Genomic DNA, 20,000 nt, shown 5'->3' with positions numbered 1-20,000 from the left:
GTTATCCCATGTTAGACCAGGCCTACGCTTCGTATCCAAACACACTGTGCATTACACCTTGTGGATTACCAAAGGAGCTACAGTAGTGTCATAATGTATAACGTAACAAATTTTCTATATACTCCATTCTGTTCGAGTATTGTTTGTTGTTTTTGTTGATTAACTGCAAGTCATCCCTGATACACCTGAGATAAGGTTATAGTCAAAGGCAACTCAAACGTTATCAATACGTCTTTTTCTATATCAGAAGTGCATGGCTTAGTAGTTAGAGTGTCGGGATCACAATCATGAGGTAATGAGTTCGATTCTCAGATCGAACTATATTTTGTGCTACTGAGCAAGACACTTTATTTCATGTTGCTTCAGTTCACTTATTTGCAGAAATGAGTTGCGACGTCACTGGTGCAAAGTAGTATCGGATAACATCGGTGGCATGGAGAGGAAAGACTGGTATGCATGGGCGACTGCTGGTCTCCCATAAACAAACTTATCCAGACTTGTGCCTCGAATGATAAGTTTCTAGATGCACTCCCATGGTCATTCATGACCGAAGTGGTCTTTACCCTTTTACCCTTTACCCTTCTCTATATCTAGATCTATACTTTCTAATGTATTTTTATACTTCAATAAGATGTAATTCAGGACATATTCCATTACTATTTATAGCAAGTCGAGTGTCCGTGTATAAGCGGCACACCCTAATGAGTTTTAGAGATGACCTTACAAAGTAGACTTCATCGACACGCAATCGTTTCTGCTGCTTTATAGAAACCACCCAACTACAGTGTTTGTGACGAATGAATTTACTGATGTAACAGTTATTTGTGAGCTGTATGTATTAAGCTGGATTAGACGGATGGTAAGACCATGTTGTAGTAATGTTGTAGCGTTTAATTGTGTTGTTGTAGCGTTTTCTACATGCACTAGACTTGTGTATTGGAGATGTTTCAGTTACCTACAGATATTTATAGTCTTCTAAAGATGTAGTAGTAATCTGAGAGTGCTGTGTTGTTCTCGCATGAGCTGCAATGTTCTTGAATGATTTAAATGTGTCTGAGAGTAGTTAAACATGCAGAGGTAAGGACTATGTTCTTTACAATAGAATGACTTTTCTATGTTGTGGTGCACTTTTCGTGTTGTGCTCAAACTGTAACTATTCAAACTACGTTATTGTCAGCCTTTTAAAGCTTTGCGTGATTCGCTGCAAAGAGACATCAGGTCCATATAGGCTTAGCATTATTAAGAACGATCCAGTATAATGTATGTGTGTGTGAGGTGTGAGAGATTACACACATACACACAGACACAGACACATAGACAGACAGACAGACAGACAGAGACACACACACACACACACACACACGCATACACACACACACACGCACACACACACACACACACACACACACATATATATATATATATATATATATATATATATATATATAGAGAGAGAGAGAGAGAGAGAGAGAGAGAGAGATAAATAGATAGATAGATAGATAGATAGATAGATAGATCACAGTTTTCTTGCTTTTTTTTTTCATTTTTCTGGTTCCACTTTCTGCGTCAAACTTCGCGTTTTTTTCTTTTCTTTTTTTTTCAGTTTTCGCATGTTTTCTCATAGATCAGCATCCTCGTTTTCAAATATGTCTAATGGCATGTACTGATCCTCAAAGACTGGTGCAGACACATCACATGTTATACAAATCTGCAAAACTATTGTATCTCTAGAGCTTGAGACTGTCAGTAGCATTTAAAAAAAAATTCTATGTATATACACATGTGTGTGTGTGTATGCGTGTGTATGTATGTATAAATATGAAAGTGTTGAAATTAGCTCACTAGAAGTCAGAAATACTAACTTGACTGCCACGCTGCTTCTTTGAGAATATCCTGAAAATACTTGCCAAAATATGAATGATATGAAAATGGCCTTGAAGTGAATACGATATCATTAATTGATATATTGAAGGATTTGGGCCAAAATATTCAGATCTGATTATAAAATGAGGAAAACTAGAAGCACGTGTAGCAAAGTGTCTATCAATGGCTTGTCTATTTCTTGGATATCTTAAAGATGGACGAAAACACCTGCTTGAAAAATGTTGTTCCTAGGAGCGCTAGGCGTACACTAAATCGTTGTCTACAATAGGTTAACTGCCTCAATTCTCAATATTTAGGCTTCTCTAAGATGGTGAGACTACTTAATTGTTAGTATGCCAGGCAAAACGCTTTGCACCATTTCGTCCGACTTTTCTTTCTGAGTTCAAATTTAGCCTAGGTCGAATTTGCCTTTCATCCTTTTCCGGTTGATAGAATAAGTACCGGTTAAGCACTAGGATCGATGTAATCGGCTTATCCCCTCCCTCGAACATGCTGGTTGTGTGCCAAAATTTGAAACCAATATTTAGATTTCTCTAAGGTGGCAGCTGGCACAATCTTTAGCAAACCGAGGAAAATGCTTAGCGGCATTTCGTCCCTCTTGACGCTCTAAGTTCAAATTTCGCTGTGTTCACCTTTGTCTTTCATCCTTCTTGGATGGATGAAATAAGTATCAGTTAAACACTTCCCCGAAATTTCCTGGCCTTGTGCTAAAATTTGAAATCAATATTTAGGCTTTTCATTGGACGCTACAGGAAAGTATTAACTATCAACAGAAATCTCTGCATCTGTAATGACAATGATTGTTTCTCATTCATCGATGAGCCAGATGCTGGACATCGATCCGAACAACATGTGAATATCGCATTATAATCCATTCGACAGCATTAACCAATGAGCATTGATGTACATCTATGGGGTAAGTCTACTCATTTGCATACATGAGGAAAGTAGCATTATTAAGGCTGAGAAGTATTCCCAGGCTAATGACAAGAAATATACATTCTGCTAATCTGTACATGATCATGCACTGCTATGTTATCAGAAAACCTAAGAATGACAATGACAAAATACCAGAATATTCCACTTGGATCAATAACAGGCATATTAGCTCTCATTTTGACGGATATGCTTTTCCAATCCAGGAACTGGAAATAACATCAAAATATGTGACTCACAAGGGAAACATGGATCATCATAAAACACCTGGATATGACAACTCATTTTGATATTGTGAAATTAGCACCAAAGAAGTAATCCACATTATAAGGAAAATGTTATCTTGTTATTATCCACATATGAGACATAGCTTAGTGTCCAAAACATTACACAATACAAATCGTAGAAAGAATGGTCCTGAAGATTAAAGTATAAAAGTTTCGTGATACAGAATGCGAATTAACCCAAAATGTAAGAGAATAGTGATGGTATATATTTTGTAAGAATCTCTGTGGAATATATGCATATATACAACTTCCAGATTAATGATCATCATCGGAGTGAGGGAATTGTGTAGAGTAGTAAAAATCAGCTGTCCAGTAGACGTTGACATTAAGGTAAATGATAAATAGAATATCTTTACCGAACTGATAATGATCTGCACATATTAAAGACATGTTATAGGTTTAGTGTTATAGATGTAATTATGGGTTCTCTTTGTTATGGAACTAACTGCTTCAGAAATAAGCACGCGATAATAGTATTCACAAAAGCAGAAAAAGAGTCCGGCTACGCAGAAAATTAGAACAAACATAGGTGAAAACTATTCAATAAACTTTGCTTGCGATATGTACATATAGACATGTATAGATTACAAATACACACACTCACACAGGCACGCGCACACACACACATGAACACACACATACATACATATATATATATGTATTTGTAAAATGTGAATTATCCACTTGACAATATACAATATAAATACTTAAAAAATTCGCTCTAGAATGATCTAGGGAATTGTAATTTTTGACTGGCTATATGAACCCACAGCTTTTCGACCTGTAACTAAATTTGACAAGTGCAAACGTACGAAACTCACTACCCTTGAGTCACTCTGTTGCTTATGCTAAATATTAATAATACATACATCATACATACTTACATATATACATTCATACATGTGAGTGTGTGTGCATATATATATATATATATACACATACACACACTCATATATATATACATGAGAGGTATTGATATCTAGAAGACCCAACGAGTGCGTGACCGTGTGTAAGCGCACGTGCGCCTGCACGTATGTATGTGCGTGTGCATGTATGTGTTTACGTATTCGCACACATATGTGTGTATGAATACATTTACGGAAGCGCGTGAGCATGCATGTATATATATGCATGAGTATGTATATGCGTATGTAAATATACGTATATATATGCGTGTGTGTATGTATGCATATGCGCACATGAATATTACGTGTGTGCGCACGTACGTATGCCATTATGCCTTCTTTCCTCGTTTCTGATTCCTAGCTATCACAGGAACCTAAACAAACACATACATCTATTTAAAGAAATTTGACGTGCTTGTATTCTTCCCTCCACTTTAAATTTTACTAGTAAAACTAATACTCACTTTGGTATCACCCCACCTATATCTTTTCCCTACCCATCCCTTAATGCAGCTCCATCATATCAGCCCTACTCACATATCTCACACTTATTCACTCCTTACCTTCTCATCTCTTCCATCCTCTCCGCACGTTATCTTGGCCACCAACTAACTCTTTTTCTCATTTCATTCACCCTTTCTTCACTTTATTTCCACTTTTCTCTTTTCTCTCTCTCTGTTTTCTTCCTCTCATTTTCTCTTCCTGTTTTCATTTTGACCTATCTCCTCATTCTAAACATACACAACTTTCCCCCCGCCCATCTATTATCCGATCCTTATTTACTACATTAATATTCCTGGTACTTTCCGTTGACTTGTTACCGTTATTCAACTGATAAAGCAAAATATGCTAAATATTCTCCTTTGTCACCTCCATTATAGCTTTGAAAAAATAACTGTTAAAATCGAACTGCACTCTTCAAAACTTGCACTAAGCATAAAGACATGGTTGTTTATCCCGCCCACCTTCGGCTTTTAGTTCATGTATTGAAAAAACCGCATTATTTATGGGATGACCCAATGTATATATATATATATATATAAATGTAAGATCGAGGTCTAGGAAGAAAGTTAGCTTCAAGCAATTGGTACTAAATTTAAAAAACAACTTTCAGAGACAATAGTGGGTTATTGAGATGGCAGGTTGTGGATTATTTCTGTATCGAAGTACGATAAGCTGACAAAAGATCTTTTTATATATCACGGTAAGCGACCAGTGTTGCCGGGTGTGCGGAAAGGAATACAAGGATTACGAGATGGAGGAGATAAGATCCGGGCTACATATGTTTCATAGCGAGCGGAACCTCAAAAGTGGCAAATATCCAAGTGAGGTGTATACCGCAGGCTACTCATCAGGCGGAAGATATCCTGATTGAATGAAATGTTACATTGTCACAAGGAAGTACTTTTAACACATGGAAGATTCAATTAGAATGTGTAGACAGTACAGTAGAAGAGGAGAATATAAATGTGGAGAGAAATAAGTATTAAAAGAAGAAAAAAAAATATAAGGAAGCGAGAGGAATGAAGAATTTAAGCACAATCAATTGACCGGTAGGATTCAATGGGGTTTGTTTGGCCGAATCACAACTATTAGTAGGGGGAGTGGTATTAGAAAGGAGGGAAGAGGGTGGGGAAATATTTTTGGCCAAGTGGGAGAAAAAGATATATATAAGAAAGAATGGGGAAGAGTCGTGGAGTCTACTATAGATTTTTTCAATAGAGGAATGTATATAGTGTGTGGTGAGCGTGTTTACAGTATGAAATAGTGGAGGTGTATATTGACGTATGTACGAGTAATTTTACGGAGAGAGGGGTAGGAGGGTGAAGGCAGTTGAAATAAGAGAGGAAAAAAAGTTTAAATGGTAAGGAAAAGAAACAGAGGGAAGTATGTAAATGACAATAAGGAATTAAAGGGGAGATATACTGTTGGTTTAATATATAGTTGTGGTGGGAGTGGATGAGCGAGAAACATTTATGAAGGTTAGGAGGGGGAAAGCGGGGGTGGAGTTGTTAGTTGTATTTTTAGAATGGATTTAGTGACCGATATTTGAAAGTAAATATTATACTCCTGCGTTCATTAAGACAATCCATGGATTACAAAATAGCCAATACCTCGGCTATGCAGAGATTACACTTGTTATTATAGCTGTTGTATGGCTTGGCGTGGATGATTATGGACTACTTGAGAGTGTAAGGAGTTGAATCAAACTTTAGTTTATTGATGAGCTAAGATAACTATATAGTGTTGGAAATTTTAGGGGACTTGAAGATGGAGTAGCGGTTGGTTACTTTAGCTGTGAAAATGGTGCTACAAGAGCCGATATATATGTAGTTACGGTTGGCAGTATACATATATATATATGCATATGTATATATATATGTATATATATATATATATATATATATATATATATATATATATATATATATATATATATATATGTATATATATATGCATATGTATATATATATGTATATATATATATATATATATATATATATATATATATATATATATATATATATATATGTATATATATATATATATATATATATATATATATATATATATATATATATATATATATATATATATATGAAAGAAGGTTTGAAAATGCACTTTTTTAAAGATATTTATTTACTTAACCGGTTTCACTTTTTTAGAAAAAGATTATCAAACGTCTTTGAGAATAATAGAAAATGTTAAAAAACAGTTTGAGTATTAAAATGCATATATACATTCCTTGATGATAATAAGAGGAATATATTTAAAGTATAAAGCTTTGTATGAGCTTCGTAGTGTTACATACTGATTATCACACATTCTCTGATGATAAGACGAAAATGTTAAAAACAGTGTAAGTATGAAAATACATATAAGGAAAAATACATATACATATTATTTGATAATATTAGAAAATGTTAGAAACAGTTTAAGTATCAAAATACATATATACATTCTTTGATAATAATAATAATAAGAAGAATATGCTTGAAACAGTTTACAACATTGTTATAACAAAAAGGATTTGGTAACATATGTATATATATACCCAGGAAATATATTTAAGAGTTCGCAAAAAGTTGAGGAGGAACTGACCTAGCTTTTATCTCTTGTGTGTATTGAGGGAATGTTTGCTGTCTTAAGAGACAATATGACTGGCTAGCTGGGGTGGGAGGAAGGAAGAGTTAAAAGGGATTTTTTGAGTTTTGGTTGGTCTGTGAGCTAGTCTGTCATGGTTCACTGGTTTTTGGGACTGGTTTTGTGCACATCTCTATGTGTGTTTGTGTCCGTGTGTGTGTGTGTGTGTGTGTGTGTGTGTGTGTGTGTGTGTGTGTGTGTGTGTGTGTGCCGTTTTTATTGGTCCCAGAGTTTATTGTGGAATGTGTATATGAGTATGTGTGTTTTATCTATGGTAGGATGGTGTGTGTATATGTGTGCACGTTTGTGTAAGTGTGTATGTGTGTTATTGGTATTTGTTAGGGTGTTGTGTGTGCGCGCGCATATGTTTGCACATATACACACATACATACATGTGTGTATGTATATATATATACATACACACATGTATGTATGTGAGTATATGTGCAAACATATGCGCGCGCACACACACACACAAACACACACACACACACACACACACACACACACACACACACACACACACACACACACACACACATATATATATATATATATATATATATATATATATATATATATATATATATATATATATATAGAAATATATATAGGCATATATACGGTTACACGCTTAAATTCTAAAACAAAATTTATTATTTTTTTAATGAGTCAGTTTCCTTTCAATGTTGAAAATCAACTCTTTCATTACTACCGAAAAATTAGAAAAATATTAGAAAAAAAAAACCATACGAGCATACAATGCTACATGCATATGACACCTCCGTTTATAAAAAAAAAGTTGCGCAGGACTCGCTCGGGAGCTTGTAATTATCACAAGGTGATTTTTTTAACGCATTTCAAAATATAAATACGAAATTGGCTATTTGACTGCTGAATATGAGTCAGTGTTTGTAGCATAATGACTCCAGTGGGAGCTCGTTTTGGATTACTCATTTTGCAGTACATGTAATCCGTATAAGCTTTATTCTTAAGTATAAAATACATAAATGTATTCGAACTCTGGTGGCTCATATTTTGAAACGTTACGTCTCCTTGTTCAAAGGAATGCCGGAATCGCCATTAAAAGATATAACTGTTAATATCGTATCAATATTTTGGAAAGTAGTGTCGATAAGAAGCCCTTTTCTAAACTACACAGTTTCAGGTGCAATATATATATATATATATATATATATATATATATATATATATATATATATATATATATATATATATATATGTAATAATTTTTGGTACGCGGTGTCGAACAAATCTGTATATATATATATATATATATATATATATATATATATATATATACATCAGAGTCTGCCTCCTGTACAATTGTTAAGTAACTACTATAGAAATATAACTAGTTATGAGCCACAGATCAAAAATAGGAGAAATAGGCATAAACACAAGTATACAGTATAGTTCCTATGCGCGTTTCACCATTATGATTGTTTGGAACCCTGCAATAGGTGTTCCAAGTGCATTTAGAGACTCAACTGCAACAGATCATCAGGGAACACTTTATTGTATCAATGTATATATGATGTCCAAAGTTGGATTGATGACAGGCATTTTATATTTATTTTGAGAAGGAAAAAGAAAGCAGTTGGATGTGAAGGAAATGTACTAGGTGCAAGAGAAATGAGGAGGGTGAGAAAACAATTAGTGAAATGTGTGTGTGTGTGTGTGTGTGTGTGTGTGTGTGTGTGGTTATCATTTTTGTTGGGTTGGTTATCACTTTTGTTATTTATATGCATGTATGTGTGTGAATGTGTGTATGTGTGTGTGTGTGTATGTGTGCGTGCGTGCGTGTGTGTATGTGTGAGTGAGTGTGTGTGTGCGTGTGTGTGTGTGTGTGTGTGTGTAGTAATATGTAAAGGTAAGATCTAAGGATCAAGGTGTAGGAAGTTATTAAACTTCGGGCAGTCCGTAGAAGTTATAAAAAACAACTTCCAGGAACAATAGAGGTTTATTGACGTAGAAGGTTGTAAATTTTTCCCATATCGCGCAGGAGTGGCTGTGTGGTAAGCAGCTTGCTTATGAACCACATGGTTCCGGGTTCATTCCCACTGCGTGGTACCTTGGGCAAATGTCTTCTACTATAACCTCGGGCCGACCAAAGCCTTGTGAGTGGATTTGGTAGACGGAAACTGAAAGAAGCCCGTCGTATGTATGTATATATATATATGTATGTGTTTGTATATGTTTGTGTGTCTGTGTTTGCCCCCCCCCCCAACTTCGCTTGACAACCGATACTGGTGTGTTTACGTCCCTGTAACTTAGCGGTTCGGCAAAAGAAACCGATAGAATAAGTACTAGGCTTCCAAAGAATGAGTCCTGGGGTCTATTTGCTCGACTAAAGGCGGTGCTCCAGCATGGCCACAGTCAAATGACTGAAACAAGTAAAAGAGTAAAGGTGTATATCGAAGTTCAATAAGATGAAAAGTTTATTTTATATTTCACGGTTAGCAACCGGGGTTGCTGTGTATGCGAAAAGAAATCTAAATTTAGGGAATAGAGTAGGTAAAATCCAGGCTACATATGTTTCATAGCAATCAGAACCTCGGAAGGAGTAATTACCCAAACTAGGGGTAATCTGCTACTTACTAATCAAGCCAAAAATACCTAAGTCAAATGGAGGTTACATTGTCGTGAAGGGATCTCATCTTAACTCGTATATATATATATATATATATATATATATATATATATATATATATATATATATGCAGCAATCATAGCTGTCTTGTATCCGTCATCACGAGACTGAACCCGGAACCATTTGGCTGGGAAGCAAACTTCTTACCAAATCAGCCATGAATGCGCTTGTGTGTGTGTGTGTGTGTGTGTGTGTGTGTGTGTGTGTGTGTGTGTGTGTGTGTGTGTGTGTGTGTGTGTGTGTGTGTGTGTGTGTGTTTAATTTCTGTTGTTGTGAATGAATATGTTTGAACTTATATATTTACGTCTCTACTTTTCTTTAAATAAAGAAATTGTCTCCCCTTTCCTTTATCCTTTGACATAGTCATTATTAATATTGTACTCATACGTTAATTCAACCCTTTAGACTATTTAAATTCACCATTTCTTTTTCTACCTCTAAATATAAAATAGTTTTGAAGTATTCGTTACCATTACAAGACGCTTTCTTTCCCTAATTAGTCATATCGACATCAGCTTAGAGCAAACAGCCACGTGACTTACATCACCGAAACTGTTATTTAGGTGACCGAAATATTGGCCAAAGAGTATTAAATCCAAATAGTGAAATATCTATATTACTCGATTATATTCAGTTTTCTTGTAGCAAGACACATTGTCACGTGGTTCGATTCTTTCATGCAATGCCGATCGGTTTATGAAGAATTATTAATTTGCCGGGGAGAAAAGTGGTTTAGAATGAAATTATTCCAAATCCGACTGTAATGTGTCCATAACTGGCCTTTCTACTCAACTTTGAACGGTTGGCAAGTTGTAATAGAGGCGTGATATAATTCAACTTGGCAGCTTCAGTTTCGTGTCCAGAAGGATTCAACAAGATTTGACCACGGCTAACGATTTAGATACGATTAACGCATTGCGAACAGCTTTGCTTCGAGAGCTTTTTAAAAGAAATATTTTTTTTTCCCTAACGACAAGTTAGCCCTACATATTACACGGACTATTATGTATAAAATCAATTATTTCAGTAAGACTGAATTAATCTTATATTACACGTATTTACTACAAGTGACACGCTAGTCATTCTTTTCATTTCTTTTTACCAATTCTTTTCCGTTATTATATCTTTTTCTTCTTCCAAAAGTGAATATATTTCTCTGGAACTAATTTCAATCATTTCTCATAAAAATGGTTTCTTTCTCAATTCCTTATTTTCTTTTCAAACATTGCTGGCATTTCTGCTTCTATTTGCCTGTTGTTGTTGTTGTTGTTGTTGTTGTTATTGTTGTTGCATTAAATTTCAAACCGTATGACCAAAATTTATCGATTGCCATGCTATTTGTGTAAAAACACTTCGGCACATGCGTGTTCAAACTGATCTTTAACTAGGCATGGCGTTCATTTCAGGAGAGATCAGATTCGTCGGGGGCTGAAGTTGATGACTTGTTTTAATCCCTTCTATCAAAATAGGGGCTTTCAGGCTAAGGTCGAGTGCTCTCTCTCTCTCTCTCTCTCTCTCTCTCTCTCTCTCTCTCTCTCTCTCCCTCTCTCTCTCTTGCTCTCTGTCTCTCTCTTGCTCTCTCCCGCTCTCAAATACTATTTTTCTTTCACTTTGTTTCACTATCTATTTCAATTTTCCCCGCCTCTCTCTCTCTCTCTCTCTCTCTCTCTCTCTCTCTCTCTCTCTATCTATCTATCTATCTATCTTTCACTATCTATCTACATACCTACCTACCTATCTATCTATCTATCTATCGATCGATCGATCTATCTATCTTTTACTATCAATTTTTCACTATCTATCTATATACCTACCTACCTACCTACCTACCTACCTATCTATCCATCCATCCATCCATCTATCTATCTATCTTTTCCCAACTCTCATTTTCCTTATTTATTATTCTCTTCCAGTTTCTTGTTATGAATTTCTGTATGTCAAAACACACACACACACACACACACACACACACACACACACACACACACACACACACACACACACACAGAGTCAAATGTACAGACAATATTTTATTAAGTGTGATTGCTACAGGAATGTAATATAGAACCCAGAGTTTCGTATCAAAAGAACTTGTCTAACTCGTATGTGTGTATGTATGTAGATAAGCATGTATGTATATATATAAACGATATAGCATCGCATGTTTGCCTACGACAGTTATGTGAAGAATAAGGTGTCTGTCACAGTAGTTCAGCGTGAGTTTCGGCGCCATTCAGCATTCACCGAAACCAGGCTGTTCCCACACGTAACACAATCATACGTTGGGAGAATGCACTTCGTACACGATGTACCCTAATGAATAGGAGACCAGTAGGAGTGCTACGAATTGTACAGACCCCGGAAAATGTGGAACGCGTCAGACAAGCTTTGATACAGAGTCCGAATCGCTCTGCTCGGAGTCATTTCACTGAACTTGGCATCGGTAATTGATTGGTAAGGCGTATTTTGCATGAAAACTTGCATTTCCACCCGTATAAATTGGTTATTGGACAACAGTTGAAACCATGGATTATGCAGAGAGGCTTAACTTCGCACGTCAGATGGAAGCAATTTTTGAGGCAAATGATAACCTCATTTTGTTAATGAGTGATGTGGCTCATTTTCATCTCAATGGCATGGTGAATCAACAAGACTGTCGTTATTGGGCTCTTGAAAGACCACTGTACAGCCCAAAGATGACGGTCTGGTGTGCTGTTGGAAAAACTGCCGTCATTGGTCCTTACTGTTTTGAAGATAATGATGCAAATGCTGCTACTATGAACTCCGAGCCTTACATCGAGATGATAAGCAACTTTTTTGTGACTGAATTACGACGAAAACGTATGCCTATTCGACGTAACTGGTTTCAGCAGGATGACGCGACAGCCTACATAGCCAGAGTATCAATGGACGTTCTTCGCCCTTTCTTCGGTGACCGCCTCCTTTTTAGGTTTGCTGATATTCCTTGGTCCCCTCGGTCCCCTGATTTGTCCATATGTGATTATTTCTTGTGGGGAAACCTCAAGGCACTTGTGTATGCGCATAAGCTCCGTACATTGTACGATCTGAAGGAATCTATTCACGTGAAAGTCGTCCAAGAGGACAAAGTAATCTTAGACAGAGTGGAGGCTAACTTCCAAGAACGCCTTCAGAAATGCATCAATGAAAATGAACACCACATGTTGGATGTTGTTTTTCACACTTGATTTTCACAAATGCAAATTCAATACGAGCACACTGATGTCAATAAAATTTGTTTGCTGCTAAAATTAATGATTGTGTGAATGTTTCAAAAGCGTTCGTCCTCTCTCACCCTGTATATATGCATGTATGTATGTATGTATGCATGTATTTTTGTAAGAAGGGAGGGAGGGATATCTAATCTTTCTGTGAATGACCGAATTTTCAATAGTAACACAGCGTATTGTAACGAGGCGCTTGGTACAGCGTGGTTTGTCTATTGAACTGCTTTTATTGATGATACTAACTTTTAGGGAGGTCTTAAGGAATGTAGAATTAATATGACCACAACCGTGGAGTGAAGCAGAAAGTCGTCTAGTCGGACGACGTCATATCTCGTTGCGTTAGCTCCTCGCCGGTGCGCTAAAGAAGAGGGGAAGTGTAAGGCGGAAGACTGTGGGTCAGCTGGGAATCCCAAGCATAACCGAAACGAGAGAAAACCGATGAAGAGGTGACAACATTTCTGAGAGGATTAAAAACAACGCAATGACCAGGAGATGCGGAGATCACGGCACATAATATGATATGGTCTACATTTTTACCCTAATCTGAAAAAATGCCAGAACAGCTCTTTAGATTTAAGGATAGTGTAGTGATCGATTAAAATAAGCCGCCTACGTATTTTATCAACCTCTAAAAGAGAAATAGTAAATTTGACACCGATGAGATTTGAACTCACAACGTAAAGAGGTGTAACTGAATAACGTGGATCATTTTTACCCGACATTCAGTTGATTAAACCAACAGTTGTATACAGTAATGAAAATAGGGACAAATCGACCTCGGTTCTTGTTTAGTACTTACTTTGTCGACTCTGGAAGAATAAATGGCTAATCCAACCTTAGTTTCATTTAACTGGGAAAGAATGTCATAGAGTGAGTCCGGCAAGGACAGAAAAAGGAGTGGATAACATTTGTCATCTATAATAAACACGAAATTCTGTCTGTCTGGGACTCCTGTATCTCAGTCTGCAATTGTTCTACATAGACATATTATACTTTTTTGGAATCAGGATTATCCCGGTATTGAAAATCTACCCTTCATTTGGTTCTTGAACATCCAACATTGTGATCTGATTTAAAAGCATTAATGTTGCTATTTCTAGCAGATAAAGCTTGGCTGATTCACGCCATCTTCGTTGGCGTTTGTCAGATGACGCCAGAGATCAGTGGGTGGGGGAAACAATTTTTCTCATTAATAAGCAGGAAGTAATTTTTACCAACATGCAAGGTGGTGAGCTGGCAGAATCGTTGGTACGCCGGGTAAAATGCTTAGCGGTATTTTGTTCGTATTTACGTTCTGAGTTCAAATCCTACCGAAGTCAACTTTACCTTTCATCCTTCCGGGGTCGTTAATTGAGTTGAGTACTGGGGGTCAATGTAATCGACTTACGCCCTCCCCGAACTTGTTAGCCCTTTGCCAAGATTTGAAATCGATATATAAGGCGGCGAGTTGGCAAAATCGCTAGCACGACGGGAAAAAGGCTTGCGGCATTTTGTCCATCTTTACCCTCTGAATTCAAATTCCGCGGAGGTTGAGAGGGTCTTTCATCCTTTGAGGGTCGATAAAATAAGGACTAGTTGAGTACTAGAGGTCGATGTAATCGACTACCCTCCTCTCACGAACATAATAGCCTTGTACCAAAATCTGAAACCAATAAACAGGAAGTATTTGTTACTAATATTTATGGAGTGACCAGGTATTCGTCAATTTCATAAACACTGTCTAGCAACAATTGCCTAGTTTCAACCCTTTACATTCTGAGTTCAAATCCAGTGAATATCTCATTTCATAATTCATCCCATGAATGTGCACAGTCATGTATATTCAACTCATTTATGCTATCTCACAGTAACTGACAGTAACTGTTTAACTATTAAAACTCACCGAACCCCAACCCAGAATAAAACACCTTATTTTGATGTAGAATCGACAAATAAATAACTAAACATAATAACCATTCTCACTGCCGACTTAGCCCTTTCTTTGACACTGTATTTTTATGATAATTTAACAATTTCCCATAGCACTTCCATTTTTCCCTTTTCTAATCTGCTGAGCTTTATTCGGTTTACAACAGATATTTTCCTGTGTCTTTGGAGAATTCTTCTCCGCCGAACGTTTTCAAAATTAGCAGTTCTTGGCCACGTTTATTATTCTCAATGGTTTTTGTTCCTGTGGACAATGCTTTATTCAAAGTAACTTTGGAAATTTACAATTGTGTGTCGCCACCTACAAAGATAGCGGTGAAACGAAGCGAAAACACGACGAGAGAAGTATTTTGAATTGCGGTAGTTATAAATGAAGGAATTTGTGCATGATATTGTAGGTGTCAAAAGTAGAGTCGGAGTGGTTGCAGAAAAAGAAAGTAATTGATTGAGGGAGTGAGAGAGAGAGAGAGAGAGAGAGAGAGAAAGAGAGAAATGGAGAGAAAGAAAAAGAGAGGGAGAGAGAGAGAAAGGGGGAGAAAGAGAGAGAGAGATTGAGAGAGAGAGAGAGAGAGAGAGAGAGAGAGAGGATGATTATAGGAAGAGAGGAATCGATAGAAAATAACGTTTTAAAATAGACACGAAGGAAAGAGACCAGACTTTCTGGCAGAGTGATAGACAGAACGAAAAATGTCTGTAACATTTAGAAAGGATGATAGACAGACAGACAGACAGACAGACAGACAGATGGATAGACAGATGGACAGACAGACAAACAGACAGACAGGCAGACAGACAGACAGACAGACAGACAGACAGACAGACAGACCAAGAAATGCAAAAAGGATAGATTTAGTTAAAACGAAAATGTACGAATTGAAAAATGATAGAAAATAAGCTTTAATGATTCTTTATTTTACATTGATATACTGTCTATTAAGCGTGTGTGGAGGCCCAGTGGTTAGGGCAGCGGACTCGCGGTCGTCGGATCGTGGTTTCGACTCCCAAACCGGGCGCTATGAGTGTTTATTGAGAGAAAACACCTAAAGCCCCACGAGGTTCCAGCAGGAGGAGGGGGCCAACCCTGCTGTACTCTTTCACCTCAACTTACTCTCACTCTTTCTTCCTGTTTCTGTTGTACCTGTATATGAAAGGCCAGCCTTGTCAAACTCTGTGTCACGCTGAATCTCCCCGAGAACTACGTTAAGGGTACACATGTCTGTGGAGTACTCAGCCACTTACACGTTAATTTCACGAGCAGATCAACTGGAATCCACGTCGTCGTCACCAACGGAGTGTCACGTAATTACTCATGTGTGTTTGTCTATATATGTCCATGTACCTGGTTATGCATTTGTATACACACACACTCATATATATATATATATATATATATATATATATATATAAATTTATTAATAAGGGTAGAAATTGATATTAATCAATTAAAACCAGTGGTCTAGCATATTAAAAAAATCCGAAGATTAAAATTATATTACATACAAAAATAAGAGGAATGACCAGCAAAAGTGGACTCCTATATGCTAGAAATAGATGCCAAATCATCTAACCACGAAAAATATGTTCTCAGTAAAAATTTAGCGAGATGACAGATATTTTCCTTTGTCTCGCCCTTTTTTTCCTTTTCTTTTTTCATTTTTTCATGTCTTGCCCTTTTACAATCTGTTGTGTCGCTAAATTTTTACTGAGAACATATTTTTCGTGGTTAGATGATTCGGCATTTATTTCTAGCATATAGGAGTCCACTTTTGCTGGTGTTTCCTCTTATTTATATATATATATATATATACGTGTAAGCACATACATGCAATACAAGGTGGTAAAAATAGTACTCGAATACCGAAGGTAGAGTACTATGCTTGTTTTATTAAAGCTGCATAAACATCACAAAAAGCTGTGACTCGGAGGTTCACATTCCCGTTCGTCGGACGGTTGTGATTAAGACTCATGCATATATTTATACATGAGGGGATGCTAAAAAGTTTAAGGGTATCGCAAAAGACGTGTTTGGAGGCCCAACCTTCTGCGTTCCTTTCACAGGGCATACTCGCTGCAATAAATGTGTGAATCTGATCTTCCTGTATTTTCTTTTCCGAAAGCCAGGAACTTTTCAGCACCTCCTCGTTTAGATAGATAGATAGATAGATAGATACATACATACATACATACATACCTACATACATACATGTGTGTATGTGTATACATACTTGTTCATGTGTATATATATGTGTGAGCATGTGTGTTTATGTGTACGCGTGTGTGTCAATTGTGTGTGGAGCTCTGTGTGTGCCACTCTCGTGGCATATATACTTACACACACACACACACACACACACAAACACACACACACTCACATACACACAAACACACACACACTCTCGCACGCACGCGCACACACACTCACACATGTATGTATTTAAGTAGATGTATGTGTACATTTCTGTTTCTATGTATACCTTCGTGTGTTTACGTTACACACAATATTACTGGTTCCCAAGGTGGCGTGATGGCGGAAACGTTGGCACACAGGGCGAAATATTTAGCAGTATTTCGTCTGTGTTTGCATGCTGAGTTCGAATTCCACCGAGGTCGACTTTACCTTTCATCCTTTTGGGATCGATAAAGTAAGTACCAGTTGTGTGCTCGGGTCGGTCTAATCGACTGGCTCCACCTCGCCAAAAATTTCGGGCCTTGGGCCTAGAGTAGAAAAGAATATTATTGTTTCCTATTATTCAACTGGAAGAGACAAACGCGGTATGAATTACCGTGTAAGACCTCCAAAATTGATGAGATTGAAACGATCGATGGTTTAATCAAATTTTTTGGCGATGTTGTTTGAAAGGAATGTGTGGGTAGTGAGAACATTCCAAAACGCTGAGCTCTGGCAAGAAGGTTTTATAGTAAAGTGTTCAATCTACATTTCAATCAATGACATTCAGTATGGGAGGCAGGATATACAAGTTAGCATAGGCCAAAATCACAGATATTTTCTATTTTTTAGAGACGTAGATGTTGTAGGAAAAATTTTAGAATAGAGTGAGGGAGATTCTAACGGCTGCAGTCAATAAGAAATCGTCAGTTACATGAATGGTCTTTTGGTCTTTCTTGGGAGGAAGGTTAGAATGTGTATTTTGTGCAACTGATGCACTATTTATATATGTGAGATGTAATATGTAATATGACTCACACATAGCCTTCTGGAGGTTTAGTGATTGATCAGTATTTTCGTTAGAATCTAGTTTTATTGGAATCAGTTTTGTCTTCAGTATATATATATATATATATATATATATATATATATATATATATATATATATATATATATATATATATATAGGGTAATGGGTAAAGACCTCCATCGTTCATGAATGATTGTGCCAAGAAAGCTACTCTCCGAGGCACAGGTCCGGGCAAGGTTGTTTATGGAAGCTCGGCAGTCACCTATGCCTCCTCCTTCTCCCCTTCCTCCTCCTCCTCCTCCTCCTCTAACCTCCCACTCCAAGCCACCGATGTTACCCAAGGGAAAGGCAAAGGCCGATATAGCCGATATGGTGGTGGTGGTGCTGGTGGTGCTGCTGCTGGTGGTAGTAGTAGTAGTAGTAGTAGTAGTAGTAGTAGTAGTAGTAGTAGTAGTAGTAGTAGTAAGAGAAGGAAGAAGGGGAAGGGGATGAGGAAGGAGACGAGGGAAGGAAAGGAGAAGGGGAAGGAGGGAGGAAGGAGACGGGGAAGGAGACGAGGGAAGGAAAGGAGAAGGGGAAGGAGGGAGGAAGAAGAAGGAAGGAGGAAGAAGAAGAGGAAGGCAGAAGGAGATGACGAGGGGCAGGAGGAGAAGGGTGCGTAGGTGGAGAGGAGGAGAGAGTTGAAGAGAAAGGAGGAGGTGAAAGCGAAGGAGGTGAAAGAGGAGGCGGAGAAGGACGAGGAGGAGAGGATAAGGAAGGGAGAGAGGGAGGAAGGTGGAGGGAGGGAGGAGGTGAGGGGGAGGAAATAATGTGGTGGAAGTGGAGGGGGAGGCAGAGGAGTATCCGACGTCGGAGTGATTGTAAAACAACAGGTCGAAGCGTCCTATAGACGACCGTTGTCCTTCCATTTATCATAACACGTAAAATAAACTGGAAAAACAAACATTCCTGTTTCATACGACTTATCTTTTGAATACATTTTGTAAAGTGAGAATCATGTTTGGTTCAACGATAAATAGACTGTTTGTCTGGTACATTTTCTAACCTCTCACTTCAAACCTGCTCTGTATACGCATTCGATACACTTTATTATTAACTGCTCAATTCATTTAAAGTAAGTTCTCACCGTTGTGTGAGATCTCTAAATAGCATCAGTAATGTGACTAACGGTTCTGAATATCCCTTTCTGCTGTAGGCGCAAGGCCTCAATTTTTGTACTGGTTGATTACGTCGATCCCAGCGCTCAATTGGTACTCAATTTATCTACCCTAAAAGGGTATAAAGTAAAGTCAACTTCGGCGGGATTTGAACTCAGAACGTTCACACGGACGAAATACCACTAAGCATTTTGTCCAGAATGCTAACAATTCCGGCGACGAACTGACAGAATCGTTAGCACGCTGGACGAAATGCTTCATGATGTTTTGCCCGTCCCTACGTTCTGAGTTCAAATTCTGCTGAGGTCGACTTTGTCTTTTATCTTTTCGGGGTTGATAAATTAAGACCCATTGAAACACTTGTGTTGATTTAATCGATTAGTCCCCTCCCCCAGAATTTCAAGGTTTTGTACCTTCTGTAGATAGGATTTTGCCAGCCTGCTGCCTTGTTGTTACATAATATTGGTTTCAAATTTTGGTACAATGTTAGCAGATTTGCGGGAGGGGCCAAGTCGTTTTCATCAACTGCAGTGATCAACTGGTACTTATTTTATTGACCCCAAAAGATGAAAGGCAAAATCAACCTCGGCGAAATTTGAACTCAATTGGTTTCTAATAATGGTTTCAAATTTTGGCACAAGGCCA

Source organism: Octopus bimaculoides, chromosome 3, assembly GCF_046866305.1.
Source record: "Octopus bimaculoides isolate indiv1 chromosome 3, ASM4686630v1, whole genome shotgun sequence".
NCBI lineage: Eukaryota > Metazoa > Mollusca > Cephalopoda > Octopoda > Octopodidae > Octopus > Octopus bimaculoides.
Note: the sequence above shows the minus strand (reverse complement) of the source record.